At 44.1% G+C, this 12,121-nt stretch overlaps 1 protein-coding gene across 4 annotated transcripts in view; it reads left to right on the top strand.

Annotated features, from left to right (window-relative positions):
• Positions 1–12,121, top strand: part of LOC105677193 (kin of IRRE-like protein 1) — a 337,620-nt gene that overhangs the window by 75,096 nt on the left and 250,403 nt on the right. The gene's annotated exons all lie outside the window — the stretch shown is intronic.

Consider the following 12,121-nt stretch of genomic DNA (forward strand, 5'->3'; position numbering starts at 1 on the left):
TAATAAACATGAAATAAGTCTCATCATTTTCATGCAAAGCGGAAAAAATTGAAACGAGCGAAAAGTGTGTGTGCCATTTTGAAATAGAAGAGTCTCTCTGCCGCGGTATAAACGACATACCGCGTATAATACTGTTTCGAAATAAACCGTCAACGAAAAGACACTGCTGTACGTGAAGCGCCAAGAGAGCGAGAGAAAGAGGGGATCGGAAAGAGGGGTACAGAAAGAGAGAGTATTAATGCGCGACATAATTAAATATGACGTAAACCTGAAACAAAAAGTTCACCGCTGGCGTTGCATTTTTGATGGCTCCCGCTAATGCTTATTTTTCTCGTGCGTTTATGCGAGCCTCCTGCTTTCAGAGTTACTTTCGGAAGCGTAAAAATGGTTGTCTTTCATTTCAACTCTGCCTCATCAACAACGCGAAACAGTAATTGAGCTTGCGTAAGAGCTTGCTCTACTTTTCCGTGTATATTTTAAGTGCAATGCGCATGTGATCTCCGTAGTTTTTAGGTTGACTGTCGTGAGCTTCCAATCTTCTTAGTTTTTAAACCGGAAAATATTATTTTTCAAAACCCTATCGTAATTGGAGATTGTTATGCGGATTTTAACTAGTAGACAACTTTCGAAATTTAAGTACATGAATTTATATTGAAGAGAGGGGAATGCGAATGGTTTCGAAAACCAGATAGTCTTGAATAGTGGTTTTTTTCAGTCCAGTTAGTTTCGAATGAAAAACTGTCATTTTTTGGACAAAAGCTCTAGTGACTACAGAATGTAGTTTCCACTCCTAGTATAGCTTTTGTCCGAAAAATAATAGTTTTTTAATTGTGTGAAACTGATTCGAAATGTGTGATTTGAAACTGTTTCAAGTGGAAAACTCTTCTCTTCTTCTCTATCTTTACTATGCTAATTGAATAATTTATTTACTTTTGACAATATATATGTGATTTTCTTCTTTATGAGCGATGCATATTTATGAAAATAATTATTTAAAGTATTAAAAAAATTTTTTTATTCTATGCATTTTACAATTATATAATAATCAATATATGTTAACTCTGCAAAGTTTAAATTAAATAATGAAAATATTTTATGTCATCTATTTGGATCGATCAATAATTTATTAAAAGTTCTTAGAGACATATATGTTTAATTTTTAATGACATATATGTTTAATATATGAATAATTTTTGGAGACGTTTCTGTGTGTTTAATAGCTAATGTTTTACAAAGCAATTCTATTAACTGCGTGTTCTGGAGGGTAAACATTTGTAAATTAAAACCATAAATCTTAAGCATAAAGCCATGAAATGTGTCCAACGTTTTTAATTGCGGCGGACGGTGTTGATTTTGTCGAGTTGTGTGTGTTTTTACGTTCTCTCCCCGCTTGTAATAACAAGCTGTTACGATGTTAAGGAGACTTTAAGATTCCACGGAATAACAGATTGTGTACATTATTCATCCCCTCATAATAACAGGTCGGTATTCCGAATATATTAACGTGGAAATTATCAAGAGATTTTGTAAAGATTTCGTAAAATATAATATATAGATTGTTTTAATGCCGGGTGAATTATTGTTTCGATGTCGTCGCGCATTAAAACGAGAAGCGGCGGTAAGACCCGGTCGGAAACAACGTGGTGATATCTTGTCTCTGGCATTGCCAGACAGGAGAACGGTGGAAGAACGATTGGTAATTAACCCCGTTAACAGCGCGAGCGCGTACGGCGGGGTTCTTCACGAATTTCTTATCTGCACCGCACGCGTGCACAAGTACTGCGCTTTGTGCCTTGAAATTGTTCGTGCCAACTGTGCGGCGGGCTGCGGCGAACGACTATTACCAAGCGTAGCCCGGTAGGGTGGGATCGTTTTTACTGACCGCGTCAATAATGCAACGGCGTGTGTAAGCCGTACGGTATAAGCGGGGCCGTAAATATCGCGCCGCGACGCTGATGGCCTGGGCAACCTCAGCACTAAAACACCGGGAACGCCGCTGCTGCCGCATCGCAGGGAAATACCGCGAAACACAGTGGCCTTCCGATCCGTTTGTACTGCGCGGCAGTTGTAAAATTTCGACAAACAATATTTTTTCATCCGAGAGTTTTATCGAGACTGCGGTGCGCGCGGTAAACGCTTGCTTCGTATGTAAAATTTAATAACGGCGCGGCAGAATGCGGGGTTGTCGTTGTTCGCGTTGAAAAAGGAAAAAGCCGCGAAGTATACTTTTTCTTCAGAATGCATTTGTCGTATTGGTTATTTTTAAAATTCCACGATATTATGCGCCGCTGCTCAACCTCGATGCTACGCAATAACGCGGTAATAATGAATAAGTGATATATTTCCAGTATTATTACATAATTATACGGTAATTAATTCGCGGGATATAATTACGGCCGCGCAAATAATACAAGCCGCGCATATTAATTGATCAAAGCGTCGTTGCTCTCGCGCTCGCGATAAAAGCGACTGCGAATCGACGCGAGAGGCGCGCGTCGCCCCACCGTCGTTTTCCTTTTACCGCGATATTGCTACTCGTTACGCGACGTTTACGGCAAGATGGGAAATTTTTTCCCGGCGCTTCGGCGCGCTTCGGCGGAGTTCATTCTTGAAATCCGAGTTCGCCGTATAATTTTATCGTCGTCGTTTTGCGCCGCCACTTCGCATCCGCGTGTTAAAAAATCCTTGCGGCATAGCCGGCTGTAATGGCGGTTATTAAGAATAATGACTGTCGAGAGCGGAAGAGTAGAGACTGCCATGTGGATACATATTCATGAGAGTAAGTGAATCGCCCAATATCTTACGGTAGTCTCCAGCCGCTGTGCGCGAAAGCGGATACAAATGCCGTTTCGATAATCGACCATCGCGCTAACTACGTGAGCCTTAATCATTGCGCTCTTCCCCCTCTCTGTGTCGACGCAATAACCTACCATAATAATTTATGTTTACTAAATGTATGGCAGGATTGTGTGTGTGTGTGTGTGTGTGTGTCTAAAGATATTAGCGTTCAAGATGGGCGACGAAGAATCCGCATTGAAATTCTTAAGCGCATTTTTTTCTAAATTCTTGGAGTATTTATTGCGACTTTAATATCTTCCATAATCAAGTCTCTGCTATTTAATAACTGAATAAATAATGGCGTTATTATTTAGTAGTTGTTATATTTTGCCGTAATTAAACGAAAACGGTGGATTTATTATTCTATTATTTTTATCTAAATTTAACAAAGCAAATTATTTGTTTTACAATATTTAATTGCGCCATAATTTTAAATAGCTTATTAAACGTTTTTGTTATTGAAATATTTAACTAATTTTACAGACTTATAGGGTATTATTTACCTTAGCAAATATTTTATATTTTAATCTTATCACATCAGCTTATCTTTTTACAACATTCTTGTAATATCTAGGCAAATCTGATGAGCGATGTATATGCCTCAAGTTTTTAATAGCCTTTCAATAATTAATTGCTTGGATGAAGCAGCGGAATATCGAACATCAATTATATTAACTTGTGATAATGGGTGTGCGCGTTTTAATTAAACATTCAGAATAAGATAGTCTACTGTTTTGTCACATCGCAGTGTATGATGATTGAAACATGCTCTGCATGATGATATATGATTGTTTTTCGCTCGATCAATAAACGTCATTATTAAGCACGTAGAATAGCGCGACATAAAGCTGGAATATTGATCTTCATTAAATCGCCTCTCGTCTCAACAATTACGTATGCGAGTACAAAATGTTTATTTAATTATGTATGCGAACAAATGGAAAATCGCGAGCGGGCGAGCTTGTTTAACGCTCGAAATACAACGACCTCTTGTGTTTTTTTTTGTTTCCATACGCGTATTAACTGTGGATCTTTAATTTTTCATCGGCTTTTCCAACATCCTTTCAAACTGCATCGATCGCACCGTCATCAAAATTTATTCTCGCATCACGTCGGCATCGCGTCGATTCGTCGAACTTTCGCGTTTTTTTTTTTTTTCAAGAATCGTATAGCGTGGCCGGTTTTCTCCGTGGAATCATTTTTAACGGAGTAGAACGGAATAATATCGCAGCGCGATAATGAATTCTTAGGTGTGCGATATGAAAAAGTAGCGTGTCGTCGCAAACGCGAATAAATCGCGACGCAAACGGCGCAGATACGGTGCGGAAGATGCGCGCGCGCGAGAGAGGAAATCGCGCGCTTCCTTCCACTCGATTAACTCTCCCAATGATCGTGATTGGATCTACCGCCAAGTCGGAAGGAATCAATTATCTGTGCGGATTCTCGATCCCACCCTGATCCGTGCGGGACTCTACGAAGACGGATCAGATTCGTATCCCCGAACGTACGATCGAGAGAATAGACTCGGTCGAGGAGATCCGAGGTAATTTTAATAAATTACTCGGGGGTAAAAGGTAACACAATCGCTACCCGTCTCTTGAGCGCTAAGCTCCTCAACATTCGCATAAGTTACGATATGAGTTTCCTCCCGTGACATCGTCGCGCGATATGGGCTTCGATGCGGATATCTTTGCGGGCGGTTCTTGAACATTTCTTTACAAAGTTTCGTGACAGACATTTTATGCGGAACGGGATGTACAGTAACTTCCCTTCGTACGCGGCAAACTTCATGATCCGCAAGTTCCACACGGCCGACATGTATCCAACGTAGCAAAGTTGGAGCAAATGTTTGTACGTTTCTCGTGGAATTTCGTAACGGCATGCCTTATGATTATTCGAAAACGGCGTAACTTCGAAGTTTTCTGGGCGATCTTCCGCTCCAGCAGCGCGCGATACGCAAGCTCGGAGGGTGAATCGGCCCACGAAGCCTAGTGGAGTGGACGATTAAGATCTCGAAGAGCTCGTAAACCCGCGCAAGTTTATTGTTTTCGCAACCCTCCTTTCTTTTTCCTCGCCTCTCGCTCCCGCCGCTTTTTCATGTCGCGGGATTTACGCGTCTGCCTTTTATTTATTCACGCTTTAATTACCACCCTGGTCTTCATCCTTGGCCGGGTAGGAAGAGAGAGAGAGAGAGAGAGAGAGAGAGAGAGAGAGAGAGAGAGAGAAAGAGTGAGGGAGTGGCACGGGAGGGAGATGGAGGGTCGGGGGGCACACCGGGTACGCGAGTGCTGCGCTCCTAAACGAGAAACTTGGGGGTGGCGTCGAGATTAATGGGACCTGGTTAACGTCGCGCTGGTGTACGCTAGGTGAGAAATTTGCGTTATTCGTATATGACTGAGGAAAAATGGGGGGAGAAGGAGTAGGCCAGTAGTTTTGTTTTAATGTCCCGCGGACACCAAGATACCGCCGCGGCTACGTTTGTTAGTTACGGTAACACGAAACATTAGCAACATAAAGAACATTTGCCGGTGGCGATGATTAATGTCGGAGAAGAGGGTTCGAAGTAAACGCGGTGACAAACATTATATAACACGTTATTTAATTTGTTTTCTTTCTTTCTTGTAAATTAACATTGTTGCGTACGCGTTTCCTCTTTTATGGCGAGGCCGTGAAATACTTGACGCTATTTCATTTCTTTTTACGGGCACGATAGCGGGTGTTCTCGGAAGTCGGTTCGAGAAATTCGAGCAACTCGCCGCCGCCCTACTCGAAAATTTTATTGTTCGACGAGATTGCTCGTCCGCTAGCCGCGCGCTCGTAATTTCGGGGGGATTTCTCGCGCCTGTCTCGATAAATCTCACGATTCGTTCTCCTTCTTTCTTATGCGCCTCCCGGGCAATTCGTTTGAATCCTGGAAACTCTCCAATCGGGCATTCGGTAGAACGTCTTAATATCGCTAATGAACCTTCGCGGGTTCTCGCAAAAAAAGTATCACTAAATGCCTCTTCAGCGTTTGTTCTAAATACGGACTGCGTCGTAAAAGTTTTATCGTTGAAAATTTCCCTGCTGTAAGAGTCAGCCGAAGGGATTCTAATTTTCATTATAAATGCTACTTTAATTTTTCAAGTGACTTTTTTTTACCAAGTTCGCTAGCTTTCTCAATACTTTAAAACTGTCCAAATTGAAGTAACTTGGAAGTAAAAGTTTGTTGATGCCAATTTTATCATTTTTTGAAATAAGTGAAATTGTGAAACTTGTTACGAAATTGTAGTAAACCAATAAATATCGAAATTACAGGATGTAATTAATCGCGACTTTACCTGACAATATAAAATTTACTTTGCTTCACGACCGTTGAGGAATCTGCAATTATTATAACATTATTGAATATTTGGTAAAAATATTTGGAGAATATTTCAAGAATAGTAGACGAAATGATGATTGCACCAAATGACTCTTCAAAGATTCGAGCCGAGACTTGCCCGGTCCGCTTCGTGAGATTCGTGACGAAGCAGGCAACGTGGCGCGATACGATCGGAGTCAAGGGGTGGTCGAAGAGGGCAAGGGGCGACCGGCATTCATCTGGGCAGATAACATCGCTTGTTAAACCCACCCTTGCCTCCGGTGTAGCTAGCACGCTTACCTGGAGGGACGCCATTGCTCCCAACATCGTACTGACACGAGATAGCAACCCCAGTCACTAGCTCATCCGCCTTCCCTCCGCACTAACCCCCCCCCCTCTCTCTCTCTCCCCCAACCCTTCTCTCCGGCCGCTAACCACTACCACGAAACATTACCAATATCACCGGAGCGTCGTTGCCGTCATCATCACGACCACTACCACGAGAATCCGGGCACTATCACGGATTCACCAATCGAGCCAGCTGCCGCCAGATAACGCGCTTAACTGTCGCGTCTCAATTTCGACAGCGACTCTTTCATTACAGCAGCGGTGGCATCGACGCGACCTAATCTGGACGGGGTTGATTTTCGTGCGTGCCGTCTACGCAGATTATCATCGACATCGTGACGTGATTACAAAGCCAAATTAAGACTGTCTCTGGCAGAAATACGCGTCTCGAGAGCTTTGTATGCGGGCGTGGATATCTTATATATCCGCGGGAAGTGGAATCGAATGTCATTTTCGCGATAGGATCGTGTCGCGCAATAGTAAACGTTATTAATCGAGGGTGAGATACCAAAGAGGGGCAATGGCGTTGCAGGCCAGGTATTCGTGTTGTTACACTTTTGAAGATAACTGCGGTTTGAAAATTTATTGTGAAAATTTACGCGCGTGCTCTCTCTCTCTCTTCTTTCTCTGTCTTGTGCGCGCGCGAGAGCTAACTGCATCTCATCGGTGGTGCAAAGTGAGTACGACAAAAATAAAGGAGGTAATAATAATAAATCATCTTTATTATGGCTGTATAATGGGCGTAAAAAGGATGCTCGCGGTAATGGCTCGTAGGAAAAAGGCATAAGCCAGAGAGCTCCGGTCTCGTTCACAACGCGGTTCCTAATTAATTATTGCCATAAATAGCTGAAGAAACACAATTAGCGAAGCAGCTCGCGTATGTGGGAAAAAATTTCATAAAGTGCCTTTTTGCGATGGAACCCTGCGAAAACTTTCTCTCGCTCTTTTGTGTTCACAGGCGTTATTATACCGCGCCTGTGGTTTTTTTCATGCTTAGCAATTTAACAATTTGCATCGCTATAACAAATGCGATTATTAGTACAAGAGGTCTTTGTTAAAAAGAGAATGCAGACAGGCAGTTTTTTTTACGACACTGGCGGATTTAATTATAATAAAATTAAAGAATAATTTTAATAATTTTTATAACAATGCGATATATGCGTGCGCGCGCGCGCGTGTGTGTGTGCGGAGCCATATATTCGGGTTTGCCGAAGGGATATCGAAGGACCGATCCGTACACTCGGGTACGATATTCTTTCCCACCGACCATTTGGGCAGTAAGAAAAATACGAAACGAGAGGCGATGTCTTCGCCAGCGAGTGGCAAAAAGGATGCCAGAAACGAGTATCGATAGGCGGAAAGAAAAACGCTTCCGTCGCTCGAGGGGCGGTAACCCCGAAAAACAATTGTCGCGCCCTAACGGCGCAGATTTGTCGAACGACAACGACGGGGTTCGGCCCCTAACTCCGGATCGGCAGGACTCTTCGCGTCCCGAAGCGCTTGTGGGATAAAATGTTGGCAAAATAAATAAAGCGCGACTTCACTCCACCGAGTCAACCCTTCGGGGATCCCCGTCTGAATGGGGTCTGCGAACCTTCTCCGCGGGGATCCGCACCTAAAGCGACACTGAAATTAAACGAGCGACACAATTCGTAAAAGTGCCGCTCCGCTAAAAGAAACCGCACTCTGCAGTAATCTGCTCTTCGAAGACTTTCGTTATAATAGCCGCGCCCTTTTATCGCGGTCTCGCGTCCATTTAGCGGCGGGTGCCAGCTCGACTGTAAATTTGCTTTAAACTTTCGGCCATTTGCGGCGTTTAAATAGTAATAGTTGTACGCTAAGATATAATCCGGAATAATAACGCTAATAAATAATAACTGCAGAAACGGAGGGGAATAATAAATAATAACTACGCGGCAGAAATAGTAAATAATGATAGTCGTGACGGCGAAATATAAATTCGTATTTTCCGAGAGTGCATATTGATTAAAGCGGAGAAAAATATCGCGACGGCGTTTAGAACTCATCGGCTTATCGCTCGCGCACTGATTGCGATCGGCGTCGATAGCAATTCGCCGACTTGAGCCACGTGGTAGCTTCCAAGGCATTCCACCGTAACTAAATCCTCATCCGAAGATACCGCCTGCAGTCTGGCCGGTAATTCCATCGCGGGAATCGGTGCGCGAGCTCGCCAATCGGCCGATCGGCTGAATTCCGCTTTTCGGAAAGTAGGACGGGGATAACCGGCGATTCTCGAAGAGAGAATTATTTCGACGTGGAATCCCGCGGTGAGCGCGCGGGGCATTAACGCGCGAACCGGCGCGGCGCGTCGGTTGCGCCCGCCGCGTGCATCCCACATATTTACTCGAGCGGAATCGCGCGTTTCTTTTTTCTTCTTTTTTTTCTTTTTCTCGGTACTGCAAAATTGTAGCTTAATGCCGGCTCGTACGCGAAGGCGCGAGTACACGCGGATTGGACGCTTCCTGTCCCCCGCAGGGCGTGTCCCACGGGAACGAGGAAAAAAAATAGCAGGACGAGGGAATTATGGGAGGAAGCGAGATGCGACGCGCGGCTCGCACATGTGTGCACCTACGTGAAACCGGAAGCGGATACGAGTGGGAACGGGCCGGGACGGACGGGGAGGAGACGGTCACGGCGGGTTAAAGCGCCGGAGAGAGAATGGGGCGAGTGTGTGACGGGGGCCGACGAGGGTTTGGACCGTTGCGACGGAACCGCCGCGCATAAATCCTCCGCTTGACGAGCGCCGTTGTTTTTGCGATTTACGAAGCGCGACAATATTTGCACATTCGTTCTGCGCGATCGGTGTCACCGGTTTGTTTCGCCGTCGACGCAAAAGAAGAATAGAAACCGACGATAATTATTCAAGGAATTCAGCGATCCGGCGCTTTATGATGTATACTTGCACGAAAACAAAATCTATAATTTATGATTGAGATTTATGATTGAAAGGAGATTATTCTTTCAACTTTATAAATTTGTTTAATATTGCGAAATGTCTCACGAATACTTTGACGAAAACAAGAGGCTTTTCAATTTAATTTTTACACATCTTCGAGCTAATTAGAGCAATTTGTTAAATTCTTCGGTCAAAATCGTCGTAATATCTTAATGAACGCGTATAGGAAAAACCTTATACGCGAGATATGAGAAACGTAAGTCGTTTTGTAACAGCTTTTATCACTGAAAGTTAGTAACTCGAAAGCGATATCGTTCCTTTCACGTGCTCAGGCCCTTTAATTAGTCCAATTATGACTAATAACCGCTCCGCTTGCATCAAGGGTATATGCGTGTCCAATAAAACGTCAGCGGCCCATAAAATTGACTGGCGCGAAATTTTGTGTATTTTTCACTCTTGCAGCACGTGCGGTTTTGCACCTATAATCCGCGTTATCGTCGAAGTTTCATCGAACAACGGAGGCCCGTGATTGATAGCGAGTTCAAAGGATTAATAACACTTGCCGGGGAGATCCCGAGACAGAAAAAAAATTAATCGATTGCGCAAGCTTGGTTAATCAATCTTTACCCAGACAACACGAATATCCGTTGTATAAAATGTTGTAAAGATGCCCGAAAAGATGTCAAGTTTTCTATTCAATTCAGACGGTCTCTCAACAGTATTACACTCTTATTTTTGTTGTTTCCGATGTTTAACAATGCTGTTTGCTCCGGCCACGCGTAAATAGCTAATTTGGAGATAGTACTTCGTCGGTATCGCGTAGTGATGAAAGCGGGATAAATGCAAAGCCGGAATCTATCGCTCGGTATCAAGATCGTCAGCAATTTCGAGTGGAATGAAACTGCGAAATACTTGATGTGAAGGACTACGCTGGTCACCGCTGTCAGAAGCCACGCGCGATATTGCGAGCGCCGTTTTTTTTTCTCCCCCTAAAGGGAAATTCGTCCGATCGTCAGGCTTTCGCTCCTATGCCTGGATAAAAACAAAAATGTTTCGCAGCGGACGAGCTGACAGATTGCAATATCGCCGACGCACGAGCGTTCGCGTACACGCCTGCGGGACCGCACATACCGTGTCACGTGTGCCATGTTGGCCGACGTTATCATTATTATTATCAATTTAAACAGATCCCGGGATCAGTATCGGCATAATTACGCTCGGTAATGACTTGTAGGTTAATTGAGTATCGGCCAGATCGATTTTCGATAATCCGTCAAAGAGGAACGCTCAGGCTTCGGGCTCTCAATATCGTCACCAGCGCGGCCACTCAAGAGAGTGCAATCAGATCGCGCATTATCCGCTTTATTCCGTAGCTTACGTTTGCATATATATGGGATGTTCGTACGCATACGCGTGCGGCTGGGACCCGACTATTCGTAAGCTGATGAACGTGATTGCGCCAAGGCAATGAATTAAGCTCCGCGCCGAGGCTTATTCATCGAGCGTTGCCGTTTGATATGGATTATTGAGCGAAACTGCGAAATATCATGGCGCTTATACGACCGACTCGTTCCACTTGTCGTTTCTTTATTGCGGGCTTTAGCTCACGAGTTCGTAATTTATGTTGTTTCATAATTCCCAAATCGTTACGTCGATATCCAACCGAGCGAAATGTCTTTCTGCGCGGAGTGTGCGAATATTTTTCCGGTGAACTATAACCTGTGGAGCAGTCACGTCCAACTTGAAAAGTAGATTCTCCACAACGTAATTCGCGTACACGATACGTCTATCAACTTCGTAATCTGCCATCGGTAATTGCAGTAGTCATAATTTCGAGGCACGCGAGCGTGGCTCGAGAGTGCTCAATGCGTCAAGCTCGTTACCCACGCACGAACACAGAAGGCGCGATTAGGAGGGGGCAATTCATTAATATCAATTAGCAATTATCGCGTTATTTCGCGCCGTCGCAAAGAGGCGAGATCTCAATCTTGTTCGACCCCCAATTTGGATGTCTTGCATGCTGGAGAAAACGGAATTGGCTTGTACGGCGGTGCAGTTCGCTCGTTCGCAGGACGCGATTAAATTGCGATTCTGAAACGGGCTTGATTCCAACGTAGAAGATGTAATAACGACGCCTACCCTCTTCGTCGACCCTCACGCGTGTCCCCTTTCTCTCATTCGACAGTTTATAATCCGTCGCGAGGGCTAATTGAAAAAAAAGCAATATCGCCGCCTCAGCATGGAAAACGTGGTAGCGATAAAATCGATTCGCGGTGATTTATGCTTATTCGGAATTTGTTTCATTATGCTTAGATGTGAGATTATTGATGTGACATTATGCGTAGATTTTGAGGTTTTAGTGTCGGCAGCGCATGATTTTCAATCGTTCTTGTTATCATTGGAATTGAATGTCGGTTGGGAAGGGATGAGAAACGCGAGGGAGGGAAATTTACAATGTCCCCGTCTCTATTTCCCTCGTTCGAGCCACAATTTGCTGCGCAATGCGATCATTCAGCGGCCCCGCACAGGTGGATGATGCATTGCGACATCCGCGATATTTTCCGCTATTTACGAAACATCATCCGGCGGTAGATTAAAGTTCCGAGCTGCAGACAAATTTTGGTCCATATTGCGTCAAGAGAAAAAGAAACGTCAGGAGGAATAAAATGAGAGAA

Source organism: Linepithema humile, chromosome 1, assembly GCF_040581485.1.
Source record: "Linepithema humile isolate Giens D197 chromosome 1, Lhum_UNIL_v1.0, whole genome shotgun sequence".
NCBI lineage: Eukaryota > Metazoa > Arthropoda > Insecta > Hymenoptera > Formicidae > Linepithema > Linepithema humile.